This window comes from Ambystoma mexicanum, chromosome 4p (assembly GCF_040938575.1).
Source record: "Ambystoma mexicanum isolate Mex_15411 chromosome 4p, UKY_AmexF1_1, whole genome shotgun sequence".
Taxonomy (NCBI): Eukaryota; Metazoa; Chordata; class Amphibia; order Caudata; family Ambystomatidae; genus Ambystoma; species Ambystoma mexicanum.
In genome coordinates, this window is record NC_090927.1 from 1,051,429,497 (window position 1) to 1,051,441,613 (window position 12,117).

The 12,117-nt window shown below is 45.5% G+C and overlaps 1 protein-coding gene across 1 annotated transcript in view; it reads left to right on the forward strand.

Annotated features, from left to right (window-relative positions):
- Positions 1-12,117, forward strand: part of SLC35F1 (solute carrier family 35 member F1) — a 1,067,107-nt gene that overhangs the window by 1,037,606 nt on the left and 17,384 nt on the right. The gene's annotated exons all lie outside the window — the stretch shown is intronic.

Here is a 12,117-nt window from a genome sequence, read left to right on the forward strand (position 1 = left end):
GTAATTCCTGGCAGGTGTTCACGATGTAGTAGTCAGAAAGATGTACTTCAAAGTCCTCATTCACTTCTAGAGCATAGTTACATGAGAATTTTTTTACAGGAATTGTGCAAATGGGCAATTAACACTAGGGCAAAATCTGTCCTAGAGAAAAAACATTCTTTCAATGCATGTTTGCACAAGTGCAATGTTTGCTAGGCCTGTGGCCCGCTGCAGAAGTGCATTGAAATTAAATGTTTCTTTCCTTTAGTTTTTGCCATAGTGATAATTGCACATGCACCACTGTAGAGTCTCTGTAAGATGGCCCATAGACTCTAAAGGTAACATTTAGAAAAACTCCTAAATCACTTAAAAATCAGTTCTTCTGCAAGAATGTGCTTGCACAATCATGCATCTAATTGCAAGGTGCCAATTAACAAAGCAATTTATGCAGAAATGCATCTTATGCAAGGCTGTGTGAAGTTTCATGAAGTCGTGCCTAAATTAAAAACGGTACATTATTTCTCCATTCGTTTACAAGTTACCTTTTAACACTTTGGGCCTGATCACGAGTTGGGTGGTATCCCAGCTGGGATACTGCCCAACTTTATTAGCGTTAGGGCCCACCCATCTGGCAGTATTACTGCCGGATCACGGGTTGGGCGCTGTTAGTTCCCTTTCCCCATTGGTGAATTTTTCAGTGCAATTACTGCACGGTATTATCGGAGGCGGTAATTGCGCCAAAAATGGGCATTCTTCCAGACTCAAGATTGGGCGGACCCTTAAATGTGGCGGTAACACGGTTACCGCCACATTTAAGGGTTACTGCCCAACTCATGATCAGGTACTTTGACGCGTGATGTGCTACTTGTTAAGGCATCATCACCAGGTGAGGTACTTTGTATCGCATCATCACCAGATGCACTGGCTTTTATACAACATCACGTGAATGTGAAATCATATTCATCTGCTGCAATGTCAATCAGAAAAGTGAGGATGCCACAGATACATGTGTTTATCACTGATCGGGTGCACGAAAAGGGGTTTACCCCAAAATACAGAGAAAAAAAGGCTGAATGCACATTTAGCGTGCATTCGGCCTTGAAGAAAAGATCAAAGCCCATAATACCGAACAAGGGGAGCACGGTTTGAGGGGGTGTCCACCACTCCCCTAGTTCAGTATTATGGGCTGCGGGTGCTGCAGGGTCTCCCCCGCATACTTTAAATGCCCAATCGAGGGACAAAAGAACAAAATCCCAAAAGCTTGAATTACAAAATGCAAACAAGTGGGCTTCACAATTTTGTAATTCCAGCTTTTGGAATTCGGTTTTATAACGTAGATCCCATGAAAAGCATGTGCCTGTGAGCTATAAGGAAGACACATGTGCACTGAAAACATCCATCATAGAAGGATATGTTCCAAGAATTATAACCTTTTGCCAAACTGGCAAGACAGCTGGCATGGCTGGTAAGGAATAGAATGGCTGCAGGTATTGGGTGGAGGATTGCCAAAAGAATAACTGTCCCCTCTGATCTTAAAACTTTACATGGAACCACTCGGAACCCTCCGCTCCACACAACATCCACATGCACTAATACACAGATGACACGCAGATCTACCGCAAGACATCCACAGGCTCAAGGCCTGCTTCACATTGATCCAGTCCTTGATGTACAGTGCTGAATTCCTACTGCTGACCAACAACACTAAACACACAGCCATCCATACCTGGCTCTCTTCTATGAACCTTGAGGGCTTCACAGCGTGGCTGGCCAACTGTGCCAAGTCGCTTGGGTTCAACCTCAACAGACACCTCATGTTCAAACAACACGTAGCAAGGAAGACAGAAACGGCTTGGTAACAACTTTCTCTCCTGCAGAAATTCAAGTCCTTCATCACAGAAAACAACTTCAAGTCATGCGGTCCAACCATTGGTCTTCTCCCATCTGGATGGTGGAAATGCCCTTTTGGAAGACCTTCCTGTGTCTACACTGGCACCCTTAAGATGTGTCCTGAATGCTGCAACAAGACTTATTAAAGGAAAACTCAACCACATCACTCTGACCCTCATCCAGCTGCACTGGCTCCTTCTGCAAGTCTGTATCATCTTCCAATCCTGTTGCATCATCTACAAGGTTGTCATCCTGCAGCCTCCAAGGTACCTCAATGTGAAACGCAGTATCGCCGGAGGCCTGCAACCCGCCAGACATAATGAAATGTCCACACTTGATTTCCAACAATGCAGGAAGGAAAGAATCAGAATCACTGTGATTGTAACCAGATTGTAACACCTGTTGGGGTAAGGTATTTTCCTACCCACTTCTGAATTAGGAGGGCAGTGCAAACAGAAGAACTGGGCCAATGCCAACGTTTTTACCAAGACAGCCAAACCTCTAATGACAAATCGGTATAGTGAGCTGAGATGGCACATCGATGGAGAGTCAACGTGCTGAATTACAGCTTGTCCAGATGGTGGCAGTATTGTCCTTTTTAACCTGCAGGGCTCCATAGGTTTGTGCTGATGCGGACGGAAAGTCTCTTCCCATAATTTGTAATCACAAGTCTGCTTAGTGGAAGACCATTGGGCTTTATTGGTAATTTAGGGGGTTCTATAGGAAAATGTCCCCAGGTAAATGAAGTCATGCGAAAATGTAGTTAGGAAAACGTTCTTTTAAAAAATGTAGTCATTCAATACAAGCAATGCAAAGTGTGAACATGTTGCCAGTAATAAGGTCTCCAAAAAAGCTATTTTAAATGCTCGAAGGTACAAGGATGTACACCTAACTAGGACCCAAACCCCAAATAAAACCTTCACAATCACCCTAACTGAATTCCCAAATCTTCCCCTAACTTTAATTACCACTCCTATCTCCCCTGAACTCTTACATAACACTAAAGCTTTGTATTTGCATGTTACTGAATGCAAAATAAATAGAACATTAACAGTGAGCCTTACACCAACTGCAACACCAGCTCACCACAAATTACAACTTCCCCTAACCCAAACCCTTTCCCTAATCCTAACCTCAGCTCTAGCCTAGCTGCAACTCTGACACTCACCATAATGCTTACTTTGCCATAACCACTACGTTTATCCCAACCCCTATACTATGCCAAGATCACTAGCCATCTCCAACCTCCCTATCTCTCTCTTTCACAATTTCCCAAACCATTACTCTATTAGCCCTAGCCTTACCATAACCCCTACCCTAGCACTTCATCTACCCTAACCCCAACATAACCACCCCTGCTCCCCCGACCCTAATTCTTTACTCTTACCCTAACCTCTCTCCTAAACTAGGCAATCCCAAGCCCATGAAACCCTCCTTAATTGTAACAATGATCCTGGCAACACTGTAAGTTTGGCTACTTTTCTGCTACATTGTTTGACTACTTGTTGTTTGGCAACTTTTTCACTTCTGAGGTATTTTCACCACAACCTTTTCACTGACTGTTTTTGTTACCAACATTTTCACTGATACCCCTTAGGGGTAGGCACACATATTGGAAGCTCCTCCCTGCTAGAGACGTACATGGCTTAAGTAGCCTGTTCCGTGGGAAAGTGCCCCCTCAGGAGGGCCAAGACTCACATTTTAGCCCACTCTGCCTTGCCCTACCAGAGGAGAAATTCCATTTACATAGAAGTCTGGTCCCATCCACAATCCCTGAAAGGCTAGGCATCTCTCTGAACATGGGCAGCACCTGCTCTAGAATCACCTGCTATCTCCTGGGCGGGGCTAGACCGATATTCAAATGCATGGTTCTCCTCTGTGAGGAGTGGAGAGAGCTAAAACATGGTTGCAGACACTCCGGAGTGGGAGCCATACCTGGGACCAGGTTACATAGAACCCTGCCTCTCCACCTCTCCCGCTACCACGTGTCTATCCTAATCTCCGTATCCTCTACTGAAAACATTTTGTACCATCTGTATAACAGTCTATATTTTCAAACTTTGAACCTTGTAAGGTGCTCTGAGACCCACTGGGCAAAAAATCGAATCAATAAAAACATATTTGGCAGTTCTCGTTCTCAATAGCAAAGGCTCCCACAATCCTGACAAGCATTGGGCGTGTTTGGCTGAGGATCGTGGAAAGTGAAGGGGTTTCTAATAAACTTGCCCAGAAAAAAAAGATGGAAAATATGTGTGTTAGGTTTCGAAACAGTAAACCTCTTCGTGTTGTCCAATAATGTTAATGAATTCGTGATACTGCAGTTCAAAGTGTTTGCCACTGGATGGCAGTAGAACAATGACCTACGGAGGGCTGCTTTGCTAAAAGTATGAATTGACTCAGCAACAGCAACGAACAGCCCTACACCAAAGAAACGTCACCACACCCGAAACGCGAAGGTATCATTAAAATAAGCTGGACATCTTATCGACTATCAGAGTGAGGTAGGCGGTATGGCGTGCATTAAGGGATATTTACAATGGTTTATGGACCTGTCACCAAACACGGGTTTTTAAGATTGGGCACTTGCATTCAGCAAAAGGGATTACGTGCCACGCAATGCTGCGCGAGGGCTCTTTTGTGTCTGCACACAAGATGCCATCGCTGATAGCTTCTGTGAAAAACATACAAGTCGTCCCCCGGCCTGTGCTTCTATTCCAGAATTCCAGAAAGACTAATTATTTGTTATTCCTATTCGTCCTTATTTAGGGTAATGGCTCAAAGTGTTACACGTGTGGAACACCCTGTTATTTTTTCAAGAGGCCTGAACAAGAAAGCCAGCCACTCCATGGCACTGGCCACAGCCCAGGAGCTTCAATTTAAAAAATAATAATATGTGTTTACATGTTTTAGGGGTGGCAAGAGAGACCTCAGGGGTAGCAAGGGAGACCTCAGGGTTCGCAACCGGCAAATGATGTCAATGATACAGCACTTGATGAAGGAGGATTCTGTACAAAGCGCTACATGAGAAAGTGATATTTTTAAAGTTCATCTTGAAATAATGGAGAAGGGCTAGATCGAACGTTTTCATGTCTTTTCGTTTGAAAGCACTGAGTGGGCACTTTCAGCAAAACGGTCAGAGTTGTAAATATGTACATTTAGCTGAGGTGCAATTCAGGGTGATATGGGTTAGACCAGGGGTGCACAACAAGTTTAGCTTGAGGGCCGAATTTGCCACACAAGCCCCATGCAGTGGGCCGAACTGTCCCTGGGAAGGTGTGGGTGGTCGGGATATCAGTGATCAAATTTGAATTAAAAAGAACATGGGTTTTTAAGGGTGCTTTTTATTTATTACTTTTTACTGGAACATGTGATGCACAGCCTTTTAATGGCATGAACACTTTGATGTATTTGTATTGTGTGGCTGATGTCATGTTTCTGAATAGAAGTAGAACTGCGCGTATCATGGTGCAAAGACAAATACTGGAATAGAGGCTTCAGGCACCTGCCATGACAGACTTAGTGACTGACTGACTTTAGCTCAGGCAACAGCTCATCATAAAACTCATGTGATTTGGAGGGCCTTCAATAATGTCCCAAAGGGCCGCAAGTTGCGCTTTACTGGGATCTTTACTTGCCACAAAGGAACAACCCTCACCTAATGGTAGTCTTTTGGAGATTAACCTCGGAGGAGCAGGGTCGTAGTCGAGGCAGTCCTTTTTTTGTTGTAAAAAAAAAGGGATTACTATTCCAAGGAGACGTAGGGAAAGATGGACTTCACCGGGCTCAACTGGTGGTTTTCTTTGCGGTTATCGAAGGGTAGTGCTGCAGTTGGTCCACTCTCATCTCACGGCCACCAACCAAGGAATAGAGAAGACCCAGGCCAGGGTATACCCCGGTTTTACAGGCCTGGAGTATTCACATATGTAAAGAACTATGTCGCCACATGTGAAATCTGCCAGAAAAGCGCAGCCACTCCAGTTTCCCCAGCCCCAGATGTTCCCCTCTCTAGAATAGCCATGGACATAGTGGCCCCCTAGAACCATCAAAGCTGGGGACTAAGTATATTTTAGTGATTGGTGAATATGCCACCCACTACCCGAGACATTTCCCATGCAGAAGACCACTAGTCAACAGATTCTAAAACACCTTCTTTCTTTTCTGTCAAGAGTAGGGTTCCCCAAGGAAATCCTTACAGATTAATGTACTACTTTTATGTCAAAGATCATGAACGACTTGAAAGAGATGCTATGCATCAAAACCCTCAGGACCTCTGTCTATCATTCCCAAATGGATGACCTTGTGGAGAGATTTAAACAAACCCTGAATAGGATTCTCCACAAGTTAGTTGTGGTCGAGAGCAGGAATTGGGATGTTATGATTCCAAGGGTCTTATTTGCAGTTTGAAAAACACCTCAGGCGTCACTATGCTATTCGCCTTTTGAATTACTATATGGGCGAGAGCCACGAGACGCAATAGATATGCTGAAAGAGACCTGGCAAGAAAAAGAAGAAGCCATCCTACCCATTTCCCAGACAGCACAGACATTAAAGTCCCATATGGATACTGTAAGGGAAATTGCAAAATATCACATAGGTAGAGCACAATAAATCCCTACATGATAGACAAGCGGTAGCCAGGTCTTTTTCCGTAGGGGCATCTGTCTTAGTTATCCTTCCCACCTCAGAGAACAAAATGATATCAAAGGGATATGTTCCATACAAAGTTTGTGAGAAAAAAAATGCCCATTGAACTACGTAGTGGCCCAACCCGACAGATGACAAAAAAATCTATCATATAAACCTGTTGAAGTAGTGGAAGGTCGACCATGTGGAAGAAGACAACAGTGACTATGGTCACCCTCCTTACCGACCCCGACCTCGACCAACAACTAGTCCCTCAACATCTACCACTCTCCCAACAGGAATACCTTTGAGACCTTTTAAACCACTTTTCAGGGGTATTTTCTGAGCAACCAGGTAGAGGACAGAATTCCTTTCACCATACCCCCACCCACCCGGGCAAATGGTAAAACTTAAACCTCACCAGATCCCAGAGGCGAGGAGAAAATGTATCGATACCGAAAGCCATGAGATGCTCAAGGCCAACATCACTGAGCCCTCTAAGAGTCTGTGGACGGCCCCCATTTTATTGGTAGCTAAAACTGACAAATCTTGGAGATTTTGCATAGATTTTAGAAAAGTGAATTCCGTGTCCACTTTTTATAATTACCCTATGCCCAGAATTGACGAGCTCACTGAGGAGCTAGGATCGGCCAAGAACATATTCATGCTAGACCTAGCCAAAAATTGACAGGTAGCCCTAAATCCCACCGATAGGGGTAAATAAAACACCCTTTCCACCCCTCAAGGGCTCTTTCAATTCAAGGTACTGCCTTTTGCGTTGCACGGTACCCCTGTCACATTCCGATGATTGATGGGCAAAATCCTAAAATCATATTCTAGCTTCTCTGTTGCCCATTTAGATTACATAATTATACATAGTAAGGCCTAGCCCAAACACATGCATCACATTTATGTGATTGCAAGAGCCTTTTGGAGAGCAAGTTCAACAGCCAACCCAAGAAAATGTCATTTGGCCCAGACAGCTGTAAAATACCTGGGCTATTTTGTGGGAAATAGACTGATCAAACCACAAACAGAAAAATTAAACTAGTACAAGCAACCCCAGTACCAAAAACAAAAAGAGAGCTCTGTGTTTTTCTTGGATTGACAGGCTATTATAGAATATTATTCCTAATTATTCCACCTGGGCCGCCAATCTTGCCGACAAGCACAAAAATTCACATCCCCAAGAACATGTCTGGAAAAATAAAGAAAAACTAAGATGTGAAGGCCTCAAACAGACAAGCGACTTTCTGCCACTTTCTGCCACGAAACCTATGGATATGGAAAGAGATGCTGCAGATGTGTGGAGGCGAGCAAGACATACGACCAAGGGATACGAACAATATGATTCAAGACTGTAATAGTCATCAAAAGGATGACAAATCAAGAAAATGTAACAGGCACCCAGCCCCTCTACTGGTGGTGAAAATATTATATTACATGCGTTCATTCCTCAATCACCCCAGCCCCCATTAAAAAAAGAGGAACCCCTTTTGCTCAAACACTCTTGATGAAATCACAGGAAGCTGTATTCCTGTCTGGGCAGAAGCCCTAAGATATATTTTTACTGAGAAAATAGGACACTTAACCACAGAGCCACCAGACTTTGAGCAGTCCCAATGTTACGTAGGTGGGAAACAAAGAAGTGTCATTTCAAGGCATCCTGGAGGGTTTGGAACATTTAAAAAAATCAGAAGCTTTTTCCTTATCAAAGGGAGAGGAGAACTCAGACTGACGATATGTGTTACTTTTCTAAAAGGATGATTTTATACTAAAGATGAGAAGACAATCTGCAAGAACTGTGAGACTGGGAACAAGTCGAATATAAGAGGGCCAGGCTGAAGTCTATATGGAGGCTATAATACAAGCCTCCCTGTTCTTTTAGTTAGATGTTTTTCTAAAGTGGTAGGGCCAGTTAGGTACTGTTACGCTCACCTGGCTCCCACAGAGGCGTCGATCTGAACTGGTCAGCTGCGGTCTCCACCAATGTGACGCGTAGGGCCAAGATGACGGACGGACAGTCAGCTTGGCCCGTAGGAATATTCTTCTGCAAATGGAGAAAGGGAATTAACCACCAGTGGAGTTGAGTGTAAATCCCCCCACCCCCGCTGTTCTCCCCACGGATCACCTTTGATGTTCCCTCTTATAGTCTCACCTGATGGTTTGAAAAGATGAGCTCTCCATCCTGCATTGAGCGCAGGGGCGCGTTGATAACCAGTTGCTTCACTGGCTAGAAGGAATCGGTGAGTTCCAGAACAATATTGACTCCGAAAAGTATGTAGTTCGTTAGAGTTAAAATGCCTGACTTTCACTCTTGTCCGATTCCTTGCAGATTGCAGCTTGACTCTAGTGAAGAGTTCCTCGTGGCAACCGGTAATCTTCTGGTAAGGATTTGTATTTCCAACACAGTTCGATAAATAATCTCAATATGTAACCTGTTGCTTTCTCCCTTATTCAGGCACTGAGAGAAAGTATGAAGTCTCGGGGAATAATACCTCCGGCGGTAAAATCAGGTAAGTCTAATGTGGTGAGGAGGGTTCCCCTTGATAGTCCCTTTGTTTCACCTTGCTGTCCTTTTGATTCCCCTTAGGGGCCGGGGTTCGGCGAAGATGCAGTGGAAGCTGCGCCGACCCGTGAAGAGGAATAGTACCCCCAGTGGTAAAATCAGGTAAGTCTATGGGGGGGTTACTAATATTCCTCTGTGTATTCCCTTGGCTCACCTTGCTGTTCTTGTCTACTCCTTAGGTGGCGGAATGTGGCGGGAACATGCAGGAGGATGCGGTGGAATGTGAAGATGCTGCGAAGGCCGGTGAGTTCAGCGCAGCGCTGCAGCAGGCGAGGCGACGTGCATAAAATAACTTCTTTCTTCCAGCTCGAAGGCACGATGGATCGGGAATTCAGGTAAGGATCAAAGGTATTGCTCTTGTTCTAACCTTTTCTCCTTCTTTCTCCCTTTTTCTAGGAGCTCCAAACTCGAGGCGGGCGTGGCAGAAGACTGGATGCAGACTTGCAGGCACGGTGAGCGTTACGCTGCTGGATGCAGAATAACACGAAGCGTGTGCTGCTCTTCGGGCGTGGTTTAAATAGCCTCCAAAGTAGTCCCAGGTCAGTATTCCTCCCCAGCCCCGCCTGAGTAAAAAAATAGTCCCTAGGTAAAATAGTCCCTTCCAAGCCTCATTTGGCTTGGAGCTCTTGCAGCATGGTCTGTATCAGGTAAGCTTGCAGCATGGTCTGCATCAGGTTAGTTCTACTCTATGAGCCTGGCGCCAATGGCGCCAGGACTGACTCTCCATATGAGCCTGGCGCCATAGGCGCCAGGACCGCACCCAAACAGCCCCTAGCAGGGGTTTTTGGGCTTGCCCAAAATAACTTGATGGCTGCTTCCGGGGTTGCTGGTCCTGGTCTGGGTCCCCGGGGGTAGGCATCATGACAGGTACTTAGGATTTTGGACAGGAGACTTTTGTGTTTGGACTTGACGTGCACCCTTAGTTTTACTTGTGTTAGGTAGAGAGCTTCCCACATAGTGGTAGGGCAAGCAAGCAGTTTTCTTTTAATTTAAATAAAACCCTTTTTCAACATTTTGCTACGTTGTCCAACTTCTTCTTCTGGTTCACCGCAGTACATGACCCACACTGGATTATGCAACTTTCACAGTGGGGGGCGGGAGGGATCATCCCAATTTATCCAATCCAAGCACAGACATACTCAAATAAACGGAAATATTAAACCAATAAGCTGGTACAACATAATACAATGGAATACAATGCAGCCCACAGAATGCAATGCAAGATAATGGAATGCAGTACACAGCAATACTATGGCATACTGTGGGAGCCTCCCTGCCGCACTCGAACTTGAGCAGAACCGCCTCCGCTTCCGGAAGCACCTAAAGACCTTCCTTTTTGCTTCCACTTTCTTTCTTTCTTCATCTCCCCTGCTGATGTACATGACTGCTCCATGCACTGGTCACCTGGATACCCTCTGAATTTAAGGGTCTGTTCCTGCTACCCTGCAGTCCCTTCTCACTGCACTTGTGAGCCACCTGCTGGCTGCACTTATTGATCTACCTGCACTTCTCCCCCCCCCCCCCGAACTTCTCCCCTTCCATCTTACCCGCTCTTGCGGTACAATGGAGCACAGTGATATACTGTTGTTTACATAAAACATTAAGGTTACAGTGATCTGTGCAAGAACATCTTAATGTAAAATAAAGTTATAGGCATTTAACTGTGTCGAAATGTGCGAAGTTGCAAATATAGAAAATAAGCTTGAGATGCCACCATCTTGCTTTAAATGATGACAACTCTAGATGACGAGCAAGGATGAAGGACTCCAGAAGGCTTATTAGACATAATGGGCAGGACAGAAGAAAGAGAGCGATATGGCATGATGAAGAGTGAGTGGCAGGGAAGGAAGGTGGACAGGATACATGAGATCAAGAGGAGGAGAGAAGGGATAAGTGTGACGTGTATGATGGGAGAAAGAGGGATGTCAGAAAAGAAATGTGAATAGAGAAGAGAGAGATGAAAGTCAAAGTAGGAAATGGGGAGAACGCAGGAAAGGGCATTGCCACATGGAAAAAATTGTGGACAAAAGCCAATAGTTTGGCTTTTGTATTGTGAAATGTTTGTGTGCGTTGGTGGCATGTTAGTGGCCCGTGTAAGGTGTGCAGAAGTCATAAATGTATGGAGGCATGCAGTGAAAGGTAGATGGGAAAGGAGTACCTAAGAGCACAGGTAGTGATGGTCAGGAGAGGATTACAAAGGGGAATATGCACACACACAATGCAAAAGGATGGGGGGGCACAATAGAAAAGGGTTTCTGTGATTTCTGTGGCAAGCACCAGATTCAGGACTAGCAACAAAAGTAACTAACAGGTGACACCTAACAGGCATTGAAGCTTCAATGGGTAGCTTGGAGCACATCTCAAGCGCACCAAGCAACCGGCCTCATTATGACCCTGGCGGTCCGGGAACTACGGTACCGGTAAGCATGCCGGTACCGCAGTTCCCGGACCGCCATACTACGTGGTGCGGTCGCGGGTACCTGTCTGAAGCGAGGGCCATTAACGTGGGCCCAGGTTTGTTACCCCCCGGTGTTGCCTGTGGAACGGGTGGAACGGGTAAATAAGGCCATTAGCACCCCGGGTTACCAAAGCGGCAACCCAAGGTGCTAAAAACAGGATTTTCCTTCTTACAACGGGACGCTGAACGCGTACCATTGTAGGAAGGAAAATCCTTTACCAACATGGCCGCCATGCAAAGGGAAGGCGAGGCTCCGTACATAGCCCCTCTTCCCTTTCCATGGCACCCATGGGAAGCTGAGAGGAAGGTGCGTCTCCGGTAGCGAGGGCTGCCACAGCCAAAATAAGGTAATTGGGGGCAGGGGGTTAATAAAGAAAAAAAAAGGGAAGGAGGATGGGGGAAGATAGCGGCGGGGAGAGCCGGCCGTCAGACAGCTTGGAACGCGGGCTTGTACCGGCAGTTCAAGCCTGCGTTCCTAGCCTCCTCATTGGCTAGCTCCCCCAACCGGGGTGCTAATGTACTTTGTTACAGTTCATGATATGGGGATAGCAGAACATAACTATGAGGAAGGAAGGAATGCAAAATGTTCCCTTAGAAT